The sequence below is a fragment of the Canis lupus genome, chromosome 8 (assembly GCF_011100685.1).
Source record: "Canis lupus familiaris isolate Mischka breed German Shepherd chromosome 8, alternate assembly UU_Cfam_GSD_1.0, whole genome shotgun sequence".
Taxonomy (NCBI): domain Eukaryota; kingdom Metazoa; phylum Chordata; class Mammalia; order Carnivora; family Canidae; genus Canis; species Canis lupus.
The window spans coordinates 35,560,497-35,572,980 of NC_049229.1; the positions used below are offsets into that span (position 1 = coordinate 35,560,497).

A 12,484-nucleotide genomic window follows, 5' to 3' on the forward strand; every position below is an offset into this window, starting at 1 on the left:
GAACAAACTGATGGTTGCCAGAGGAGTGTGGGGAAGGGGTATGGGTAAAGTGGATGAAGGGAAGGGGTATGGGTAAAGTGGATGAGGGGGGCGGGTACAGACTTCCACTTACGGAGTGAACAAGTCACAGGAATAAAAGACAAAGGTTAGGGAATATGGTGAACAGTATTGTAATAGCACTGTATATGGTGACATGGCAGCTACACTTGTGAGCATAGCATAAGAGATAGATTTATACAATCACTATGTTGTACACTTGTAATTAATATAACATTGTGTCTTAACTACAATTAAAAACATTTTTTAAGGCTTTTATTATATACCAAATTTTGCATCGTTCATTGAAGCCATCCATGAATAAGTTAGCACTGCCCTCTACTGGATGATCTGTTTATTACTCAATAAATAAATAACCACCAAATGATTTTTAAAATAGGATTTTTGATATTTTTTCTTAACATCAATGAAAAACTAATGGAAACTAGGACATCGGAGCTGTCTAGATATCCCTCCATACCTACTAATATGGTGAGATAAAAAGTTCCTCGAGAAAAAGGGCTTAATTTTCTAGTTTTGAGAATCATAAGTTTAAAAAATGAATTCTCATATATTAACAACAAAGAAAGAAAATGTCAGAGAGACAAAAAGGTAGAGGGGAGAGAGAAAATGAATTCTCATCTGAGCACATGGGGACTGGTTTCCTACTTTGGCAACCTCAAAAATAAACTCAAGTAAATGCTTTCTTTGTGACATCACCAGCTGCAGTTCTTCTAATGTGTGTGCTAATTCTGGCTCATGGGATAAACTTTTTATCTTCTTGAGACAAAATGTAAGCTGAGTTTAGTCAACTGTAATGATCGCTTCTCCTGCTATGAAAATGGTATGTTCCTACCTGAGCAGATTAAATTGTGGTTGGTTGGGAGTCATCCAGCAAACTGTTATACCTGATACCTGACATAGTAGTAGCATTAAAACTGACTGAAATGTAGCCCAAATTTTGACTTCTAAGATAAGAAAAAAAATAAAGAGTCATTAAAAGATATTACTACTTGACTCATCTTGTTAAGCATCTGACTCTTGATCTCAGCTCAGGTCTTGATCTCACAGTCAGGAGTTCAAGCTCCTCATTGGCCTCCACTTAAAAAAAAAAGATATTAATACTTAAGTAGCATTTACAAAGCAAAAAGAAAGAAATTTTTAAAAAAGAAAAAAAGAGGAATATCTAATATAAATTAAACTGTATGCCATAAATTACCATGACAAGAACACCTGGATGCAATCTTCATAAGACAAATGCAGAAACGGAATGAACCATCATTTCTGGGTTAGAGACTCCCAACACAGAGACTCCTAACTCCCCCAAAGATCCTAGAAAGAACACAGGGTTTGGCATAGACACCTTGGATTCAAGCTGCAGCTCTGCTATTGTGCGGCTTTGAAAAGTCCTCGCTTTCCTTGTCTGTAAGGTGGAGACAATAATATGTTACTCAGAGAGCCTGACAAAAATGGGGTGAAATAAAGCATGTAAATCACTTAACCCAGTATCTGGCATATATTAGGTTTTCAATAAAAACATGGTTTTGGGTGGCTCAGAGGTTGAGCATCTGCCTTTGGCTCAGGTTGTGATCCCAGGATCCTGAGATAGAGACCCACAGCAGGCTTCCCACAGGGAGCCTGCTTCTCCCTCTGCCTATGTCTCTGCCTCTGTGTCTCTCATGAATAAATAAATAAAATCTTTCTAAAAAGTTTTAAAAAACTACTGTCCTTTTCTCTTTTTGTCTTCCTTCCAAACTCCTATATCCACCCAGCTATTTTTTAAAAAGATTTTATTTATTTATTGATGAGAGACACACACACACAGAGAGAGAGAGAGAGAGGCAGAGACACAGGCAGAGGGAGAAGCAGGCTCCATGCAGGGAGCCAGACGGGACTCGATCCCAGGTCTCTAGGATCACACCCTGGGCTAAAGGCGGCACTAAACCGCTGAGCCACCTGGGCTGCCCTATCCACCCAGTTATTAGACAGCCTCCAGGTGACACACAGGCCATCATTTCCAAGCACCATGTCTAGAACTCCTTTCTCTCCTGCCTATTTCCTAATTACAGCCACCATTATTCACCTAGTTGTCCAAGTCAGACATTTGAACATCACTCTAGATGCCCTTCTCCTGCTCACCTCCTCACATACTTAAAAGATTCCTTCTCTTCCTTCAAGACTCAGTTCGGAGGTCACTTCTGAGAAGAGCCTGGATTTTTCTGCTCCTCTCAGGTTGACTTAACTTCTTGATCTGGTCACATGTTTCCAGAGCCCCCCACATGTGCCTCTATTAAAGAGTTACAGTGCTGTTGTGACTTGTTTTCTCTTCCCCACTGGGGTATGGGTATTTTTCGAGGAGGGACTGTGTCTGATTCAAAGTTTTACCCCCAAGCTCTAGCATCGCACCTGTCATATGAACATGTCGAAAAACATCTGTGTAATAAATGTAAAAATGGATTCATGGATTAATAATATGTTCTTGGAGTTTCTGAAATGCTAGTCTTACCTCTTTCATCTACAGAGCAACAGAGTTAAGAGTCAGAGAGTGCCATGTGGCCTTAGGAGCCAAAATCAGGCTTCCTATTCCATCCCCTCCAGTGTAGATTTCTAGACCCTGGAAGTTAGGCAAGGCTTGCTGAGCAGTCGCCTGCCTCATACCTATCAAACACAGAGATGAGACAGGTCTGCCTCTGAAAGCCTACCCTTAGGCTTTGACCCAGCTGTGCTAGCTCACAGAATCAGGGGCAAAGGAAAATGTGTGCTCTTTGCAGTCAGGGCAGTTCTAAAAAGGAGAATGTATACAATAGTTTAATTGTCCTCTGCACAGGGTGCTAGCCAAGGGGCAGGTGGGACCCGAAACCCAACCCACACTTCATTAGCCAAACAGGAATGCCAGTTTGAGTCTGTGTTGCATAAACTACAGTCTGCTCATCAAGCCCGTTGGTCACCCCCTGAGGTCTGCATCTACCCAGAGGGAACACAAAGCTCCATGTGAAATGGGTGGTCATTTCATTTTGATGGGCTGGGAGAGGAAGGGAAGTGTTCTCTCCAAGAAAAATGGGTAGGAAGAAGAGAATTAGCACGTACTGAACATCTACTATGTGCCAGACACTGGAGCACAGGATTTGGATAAACCACTTGATGTCATTCAAACAAATCTTTAAAAATTGGTGTCTTCAGATGAATGTACTGATGATTAGAGCCAGGAAGACCACGAAAGTGAGGACACTTGGATCCAAAGCCCATCATCACACCCCCACTCCATGATACTTTGCACTCTGCAGACAGAACATCCCACTACTAGTGATTATTCTTTAGTGTTCCCAGGAGCTACAGAGTGTGAAATTGAACAATGCAGACACATCTGTTATCCCAGGGATGTGAACTGAGGAATGCAATTGGGGCGGTACCCAATTTTCAAACAGGTACATGCCAAAAGTTCATTCCAAGACCAGAACTTTTCAAATATTTTTTCTAAGCTATAAAGTGAAAGTTAGGCTCTTGAGCAAGCTCACAAAATTGTTTTTAATAATTTAATAATAATAATTGTTTTTAATATGGTTTGGAAGCTTAAGCCCTGAAATGCTTCTTTGACCCTCTGTGAATATTGAGTTCCTGCTGGTCCTGGGCACCCAATCACAAGCTGGTAAATTTCAAGATGGACTGACTAGCTGTGCCTACAGGGGGCTTATAAGGCAAGTAACATAAAATAAAAGGCCTATGTAAAAAGTCCTACAAATAAGATTTGGAAAATCTCTATTTCAGTGTTTCTCAATCTCAGCGCTATTAACACTGTGGTCTAGAGAATTCTTTGTCATAGGGACCTATCTGGCACATTGTATGATCTTTAGCGGTGCTCTATCCACAACCCACTAAATGCCTGTAAAAACATCCCACCACCGGTTCTCTGTTAACAGCCAAAGAAATGTCCCCCGGGGGACCAAAATCACTCTCCATTGAGATATTGGAATGCACTGGTCTCTGAACAATGGCTTACAGCCACTTCAGTGTCCTGTAGCTCTCAAAGGCCAGAAACCCAGGTTTTTGTGAATAAACTACTAACATGCAAAGACACATAACATTTTAAAAAGTAAAACACACCTTTTGAGGGTTGGGAAAGATTATTTGCAATTCTTTCAAAGATTTAACACATTTAAATATCTAGGTCATTTTAAAATACCTAGAAAGATTTAATACTATATTCTTAAGTAAAGGATGATTGAAAATGCTTTCCAGAGTCAAATAAAATACAATGTTCCCCAGAAAAGTCTAAGATATTTTAGGTGAATTATGATATGCTGGTTTCCAGGTAGTTATTTGGCATCAACAATGGGCCTTTCTTTGGCTGTAAACAGAAAAATGTGGGTGTGGACATAATGAAGCAATTGTACAGTTGGAAATGGTGAATAATTCACATCTCTCATAGAGAGGGGGTCATGCCACCTTCACAGCAAAGACCAAGATGATTCCCATGATGCTAAGAGAAGTTTCAGATTCCACACAATACTTCAAATCCCCCCCCCCTTTTTTTTTCTCCCATGGGACTATTCTCTGCTTTCAAATGAACAAAAAGTGGTTTCCTTCACAGGCTATCAAGCTAATGCCCAATTGCCCCTTGGGGGAGTTCAACCTTTTTTTTTATATGAAAATTTGATTCTTATCTGATCAACATCAAAATCTCCATTCAAAGATAAATAGGGCAGGCAGGAGTTGCTATAGCTCTCCAAATGCTAGCAAAGCCAACTAAGGAATTAGATTTCAAGACTCTTAAAAAAAAAAAGGCTCTTGTCTCCTGAGTTTTCTGTACACATTATATATTCTCCTTCTGAAAGCTGAATTCTGAGGGCTAGCTGTTCCATTAAACTGACCTTTCTCCTCCTCCATCAGCCCCTAATGCCAAAGCTTTCAAAGAGAGTTGAAAAACTTTGTGGTTCGTATACAAGTTGTGTGGAATGGTTAAGAGCAGAGACTCTGGGACATATCTGGAGTTGGAACTAAAAATCTCAGCTCTCCACTTACTTGTTCTTGGGGACCCTTGGGACACTTCACCATGTGTGCTTGTTTCCTCATCTTTCTGCTGGAAATAATCAAACGTGCCTTTTTAAGGTAGCCATGAGGAACAACAGGAGCTAGTATTCATAAAGTGCATGGAATGGTGTCTAAGGCCTAGCAAGTACTACACAAGTATTTGTTAAACAAAATTGTAAAATAAATAAAGCCTCGGGAGGCTGTTGTCTCATTTTTGAAATCAAGCAAAGCCCTAGGGGAAAATTAAGAAATAGGCATTTTGTCTTTCCTACCTGCACTTCCTTCTTTTGGTTCCTTCTTCCTTTATCTTGAGCATCCTTTTCAAGTGCCTACCAGGGTGTTAGCAGATCACAACTGGTGATATTTAAGATGCCAATCTCAGCTTCCTTTTCCAAGTGGCCTTTGAATTCCCCCTGGAGACTCTGAAAGACTGAAAATCATCAGAGCTTAAAGAAATGAATCTGCAGGCTGCCTGGGTGGCTCAGCAGTTGAGCGTCTGCCTTTGGCTCAGGGCGTGATCCAGGGGTCCTGGGATGGAGTCCTGCATCAAGGTCCCCACAGGGAGCCTGCTTCTCTGTACCTATGTCTCTGCCTCTCTCTTTGTGTCTCTCATAAATAAGTAAATAAAATCTTAAAAAAAAAAAAAAGAAAAGAAAAGAAAAGAAAGAAAGAAATGAATCTGCGGGGCACCTGAGTGGCTCAGCGGTTGAACATCCACCTTTGACTCAGGTCCTGCGTCCCACACCAGGCTCCTCACAGGGAACCTGCTTCTCCCTCTGCCTATGTTCCTGCCTCTCTCTCTCTGTGTCTCTCATGAATAAATAAAATCTACAAAAAAAAAAAAAAAAAAAGAAGAAAGAAAGAAAGAAAGAAAGAAGAAAGAAAGAAAGAAAGAAAGAAAGAAAGAAAGAAAGAAAGAAAGAAAGAAAGAAGAAAGAAAGAAATGAACCTGCAATACTGACATGTCAGGAGTTGTATTTTCAGATGGGGGGGGCGGGGGTTGGAAATCCGTCTGTGCCTGAGGCTGGCTTGGGGAGAATAATGCAAATTCATACCTTTGAGCCTAAAAATTAAATTAAAAAAACAAGCAGCTTCAAATTACTGTGTTCTAGCATATGGAAATTGTGGCACTTTCTTGAAATGAGTCATCCCAAGACCAAGTTAGAAGCAGACATAATTTCCAGATGTCAAAAATTTTTTACTTTTCACTAAATAAAAAAGCAAGCAAGATGGAGTATGGTTTTTAATACTGCTTCTCTTACTAGCTGTTAATGTTTACTCACTTCTGATTTTTCTAAGATTATCCCCTTGTAAGCTGTGGCCTAAATGCATTTAAATTGCCTTTGAATATCCCAAGCAACCTTACTACCATGGAAACAGAACCAAGGATATGCAAGATGACTCCTCAGGGGCATAATTTGGTGCTTTAGATACTTTTGATTGGTTGCTCGGTGCTCTACCACCCCTTGTCTGAAATGCAATAATCTTGGTTGTATTTATTTTTATTATCCATGGGAGCACACAATTCACCAGGAAGTAGAATGTGCCATTCATCCATCAAAGTGCTACCATAGATATTTATAATCACAGGCAGCATTAGCAAGGGCAAATCCCTGTGCATCAGAAGTGTGGGCAGATTGATCCAGAAGGATTTAGGCATTTGCCCAATGGTCTATGAGATAACCTGCACTTTTTGTACTTTTATTGGTGGAGGAGAAAAGAGCACGGCCTAGTGCTCCAAAGAATGCTGCCTAATGCCCTGGCTCTTGAAAATGTGACTTGACGGTTGTACAATTCGGTATAAAGGGCATATGAGATAGTAATAATAAAGGTCAAAACTGAGAAATATCCAATTTACAACACTGACGGTAAAGTATTTATAACCTTAATAAAATACCTTAGCTGCTTATCTCGTACATGTAAAATGGCCATTTCTAGAGTGTAGAATTAGGGTTTTGGTTCAGTTTGAGATCCATGTTTGTAAACTAATCATCCTTTGGATGAAAGATTAGACATAAAGAATAAATATTTCCCTTGCCTGTCTCATCAATCCGTGATGAAACCAGGAGAAAGATGTCAAGGTCATGTCCATCTCTCTTGTTCAAAAAATACCGCCTGAGACACGAGAATTTCAGCCACTTACAGGCATAATATTCTCATGCCTCCTTACATAACTAGAGTCATGATATGATATGTACAAAGGCACAAAACAAATATTGCTGTTTTAGATTCACCTTTTTCTTCCCTTTTTTGAGTTACCAGGAGTACTCTGGGGATAAGTCTCAAGAGACTAGCTACCTCTTAGAATAAACGATATCATGGCAACAAAGGGACACAAAGACCAGACAGATTGAGCCTACCTGGCTTTCACCCAGCATAGAAATGATTATGACATTTAGATGTCGAAAGATAAAAATGTTGACAACTAAGTTTTATCTCTACAGGATAATGAAGTTTCTACACAGCTACAGGAAATATATTAATAATCTCACAGAGATTTCTGGTAGAAATATTTCTAATATTTCTAATTGATGAAGAAGATGGACTGATAGAGTCTGTGAGTGGATATAAAACTGGCATGTAGAAATGTGAAAAGAAATTTAAATAGTAATCAGATAAATTTTTTAAAAAGAAATGTTTTATAACTAGTCAGCAAAAACAATTTAATTATCTAACATTCACAGCTATAGAAGGGGAGGCAGACATATCTCATGTTGGTGGCCGCCAGTATCTTTTGAACAAACTTCTTATATTTGGAAAAGTTATCAAATTATGAATTGTGTCTCTAAAGGAAAAAAGATACAACTCATTTTCCCAAGTTCCTTTGCAACAGGGATGTCAACATATAACCCACAAATACATCCAATTGGGAATCTGATATAGAAGAGGGAAATAGGAGGAAGCAGATGACGCACAGAATTCATTTCCTGTTGGCGATGATAGCAGAGTGTCCAGCTTTGAAGGCAGCAGTTTCTGGCATCAGCCATTGCCCAGACTCAGCAGATGAGCTGTGGTGGTATCTCCTGATGACGACAATCTTTTCTGGAACAGCCCTACAGTGTGGCATGGATATCCTTCATTGTGTTGAGTCTCCAAGACTTACTCTCTGCACCAACAAATTCCTTAGTTTGCAACTAAGAATCCTGATTAACATAGTATATATGTATATATTATAGTATATACATTCATAAATCCTTAGTGCAAATATGAACTGAAACATCACTTTTATAAAGTGCTTTAGTATTATATATCAAGATCCACAAAAAAATTCATCTCTGAGTCATCAATTCTCTTCTTTTTAAAAAGATTTATTTATTTTTTTGAGAGAGAGAGCACTTGTGCGCACACACACACACACACACACACACGCATGCACGTGGTGGGGGAGGGGCAGAGGGAGAGAGAATCCTCAGGCAGGCACATTGTTGAGCAAGAGCCCAACATGGGGCTCAATCCCAGGACCCCGAGATTATGACCTGAGCTGAAAACAAGAGTTGGATGCTTAACCGACTGAACCACCCAGATGCCCCTCATTAACCTTCTCCTAAGAATTTGTGCTAATAATCTAAAGAAAGGAAAATGGATGTATGAATGGGCATGATTTAAAATCTCAAGGCATGAGAAACTATCCGAACGCTCTCCACCAAGGGAACAATTAAGTTAGTTATGGTAAGGCCTTGACCATCAGTAGAATGCCAGCATTTCCACATGGTAAGGGTTTAAGATACAATTCCATTGGAGAGAGGCCAGAGGGCTCAAAGCTGCATTTAGACAGAGTACATGTTTGTTTTCTTCCTTAGACAGAATATTATTTTTTAAGACAGAATATTTATTTGGGGTTGCTTGTGGGGAATGAAGAGTGAGATTGGGGGACATTAAACCCCAATTATCTCCCCTACACCTGTGACCACTGGCAGAAAATTGCACAGTGAATAAAATAATTATTAGGAAGCTTATGTAGCAAGGGAGGAAAAAATGCTCATGCTATCTTGTTTAGGGAATAGAGCAAAAGACAAAATATCTCCATTAGTGACTACAGTTTTGTAAAAAACTAAAGTAGTAAATTGAGCTAGGTCTGGAAGGAAACAGAAGAACGGTGTGATTCATTGAGTGGCAAAAGTGTCAATAAATTTTTATTCTTGTTTTGTGCTGATGTCACTCAGTGTGACAAATATTTTTATGCTTTACAAAATTATCTTGTGGTCAACATAATATCCTTTCTTTGGCAATGTTTCAGTGATATTATGGCAATATAGCTACCTACTCTGTGAAGATGACTTTGGTACTTACTGTCTTGGAGTTAGACTCAATCTGGGCTTTGGGTAACCTGGCTACTTTAGTGTGCATGGATCTGCAGGACCAAAGGAAAAAGGCATCACTCTATGAAATCACTAGCCACATAGGCCTTTCCACCAGAACTCTAAAAATACACCTGCTCACATGGATCAGTGCAGACTGTTGGTAAGGGTAAATTAGCAAACATCTTTGGCTTTGTCTAGTAACGACAGAGGTATCTACAACCATAGATAACCGTAACCACACCATAACCCAGAAATTCCACTCCTAGGTATTTACTCTGGCAAAACTACTGGCACATTTACACCAGTAAATACATACAAAAATGTTTACAGTCACATTATCCTAGTCACCAAAAACTGAAAACGATTCAAGTGCTCATTTTTAAAAAAGATATATTTATTTATTTGAGATCAAAGCAAGAGAGCATGGTGGAGGGGGAGGGACAGAGGGGAGGAAGAGAGAGTCTTAAGCAGACTCTGCCTTAAGCACAGAGACCAAAAAGGGGCTCCATCTCATGACCCCAAGATCATTACTTGAGCCAAAACCAAAAGTCAGGAACTTAGACTGTGCCCCTCAGGTGCCCCTCAATTTAACTAACTGTTCATGAACAGTAGAATGGATTTTCTTAAAAAAAAAAAAAAAAAAAAAGGTAAGCATACAGTGTAATCATGCAATTCTATATAACAGTGAATGCATACAAACTACTCTTAGACTTAACAAAACAAATGAAGGGACACCTAGGTGGCTCAGTGGTTGAGCGTCTGCCTGTGGCTCAGGTCATGATCCCGGGGTCCTGGGATCGAGTCCCACATCAGACTCCCCGCAGGGAGCCTACTTCTCCCTCTGCCTATGTCTCTGCCTCTCTCTGTGTGTCTCTCATGAATAAATATAACGTTAAAAAAAATGAAGCTCATAAGGATGACCATGAATGAAAGAAGCAAGATACATGGTATGACTTGATTCATGAAAAGTTTAAAAGCAGATAAAATTAAACAATGCCAGTTAGGGATGCTTACAAAATTGGCAAAACTATAAAGTAAGGACATGATTAACTCAGATGTCAAGATGGTAGTTACCTCTGGAGAGGGAAGGGAAGAAGAGTTTGTTTAGAAAGTGACACACTGGGGGCACCTGAGTGGCTCAGTGGTTGAGTGTCTGCCTTTGGTTGGTGATCCTGGAGTCCTGGGATCAAGCCCTGCTTCGGGCTCCCCTGCATGGAGCCTGCTTCTTCCTCTGCCTACATCTCTGCCTCCCTCTCTCTCTCTCTCTCTGTGTCTCATGAATAAATAAATAAAATCTTAAAAAAAAAGAGAGAGAAAGAAAGAAAGAAAGAAAGAAGGATAGAAAGAAAGAAAGAAAGAAGAAGAAGAAGAAGAAGAAGAAAGAAAAAGAAAGAAAAGAAAGAAAGAAAGAAAGAAAGAAAGAAAGAAAGAAAGAAAGAAAAAGAGAAAGAAAGGAAGAAGAAGGAAGTGCCGGTGCCTTCCTTAGACAAGAAATAAGAAGAAGAAAGAAGAAAGCCAAGAAAGAAAGAAAGAAAGAAAGAAAGAAAGAAAGAAAGACGCTGGGGCTTCTGGCCTGGAAGTGTTCCTTCTTGATGAGGTGTTCACTTTATAATTTTACTTTAAATAGTGGTACAGTTGTGTTTTACATTCCTTTCTTTGTAGTTTATATGTTGAAAAAGAAAAAAGAGGAGACCCTAACAAAGAGAGAAGACTCCTGTGTGTCAGGAGTAAGGAGGTTGAGAAATCACCTTTTCTAGAAATAGAAACCACTTTTTCAAGTTACTGAAGTAGGAGTGAAAGGTAGAGAAATTAATGGCGATCTTGATTAATGAAACCAAACCACCTTCAGGATTTGGTTGTCCAGGAACATGATTCAGAATCATTACCTAGTAAATAAATGTGGTCTTTTGAATTCATCAAAGCAAGGTATTACCAGCAAGAATTGTACCTTGGAAAGCCTCCATATAGTGGAAATGAGAGTTCTCCGCAGGTCCTGGAGGCTCATGCACTGGGAGGAGTCCTCTTTTCATGCAGGCTGGCACCTTCTCCTGCCAACAGAGAAGTTGAGATTGCAGCTTCTGTACCTGAATTCAGGTTGTCTCTAGCAGTCATGAAGAGTTATGAACACAGGCATGTTTGTTATCTGGACAATCCTCATAGGGCTTGTGGCCTCTGGAAGTTCTCTGAGATGAAAAAGAAAAGGTTTCAGGGACTTAGCCTGGAGGCAGGACTCCAACAATTTTTAATGGAACCTAGAATGAGAGAGTAATGAGGAGTAGAGGGTTGTCATGACATTTTGCTACAACCAGGGAAACCACCTAAAGCACTCCCAGGCTATGAACAGCTGCTCAAGAAGATACTAGTTAAGCTTGTTGAGCCTTTCTCAAGCTGCCATGGAAAGCATAACACCTAGCAATTTGTTCCATTGATTGGTCAGCATGGATAATCTGCCCCAAACTAAACATTCTCTCAAGAACCAGAAGTTTGCGTCGATTACTTGTGCATTTGAAGTCTATCATTTCAAATTCAAATCTGAAGATTCTCACTGGCTTTAGTTTAATTTTGTATTCCTGGCACACTGTTAAACTTGGGAAGAAGCAAAAAAGGTTACTCAATCCTCTTGCATTGTAGTGTAAAGTTTGACATGCTATTGTCTGGGGGACTTACAGCTCTGTAGGAGTGGAGGTGAACATAGAGCTTCTTGTTTGGTGCACGTAATTTCTGCCTGGTGGAACAGGTAACCCCAAATATTATACTGTGGCCCTTTGGACATTAATTGGTTTTGTATATAACCCAGCAATCTATGTTAGCACTATCAAAAATATCTAGTTTCTGAAATACTCTTTTTTTTTGTATATTTTTTATTGTTCGATTTGCCAACATATAGCATAACACCCAGTGCTCATCCCATCCAGTGCCCCCTTCAGTGCTGGTCACCCAGTCACCCCAACCCCCCACCCACCTCCCTTTCCACCACCCCTTGTTTGTTTCCCAGAGTTAGGTGTCTCTCATGTTCGGTCACCCTCTCTGATATTTCCCACTCATTTTCTCTCCTTTCCCCTTTATTCCCTTTCACTATTTTTTATATCCCCCATATGAGTGAAACCATATGATTGTCC

General features: G+C 39.9%; 1 long non-coding RNA gene across 1 annotated transcript in view; it reads left to right on the plus strand.

The window, feature by feature from the left end:
* The first annotated feature begins 561 nt into the window (after positions 1-561).
* Positions 562-12,484, plus strand: part of LOC119872995 — a 38,566-nt gene continuing 26,643 nt past the window's right edge. The window contains exon 1 of the long non-coding RNA XR_005362883.1: positions 562-880. This is a non-coding gene — a long non-coding RNA (uncharacterized LOC119872995). The remainder of the gene's footprint in view (positions 881-12,484) is intronic.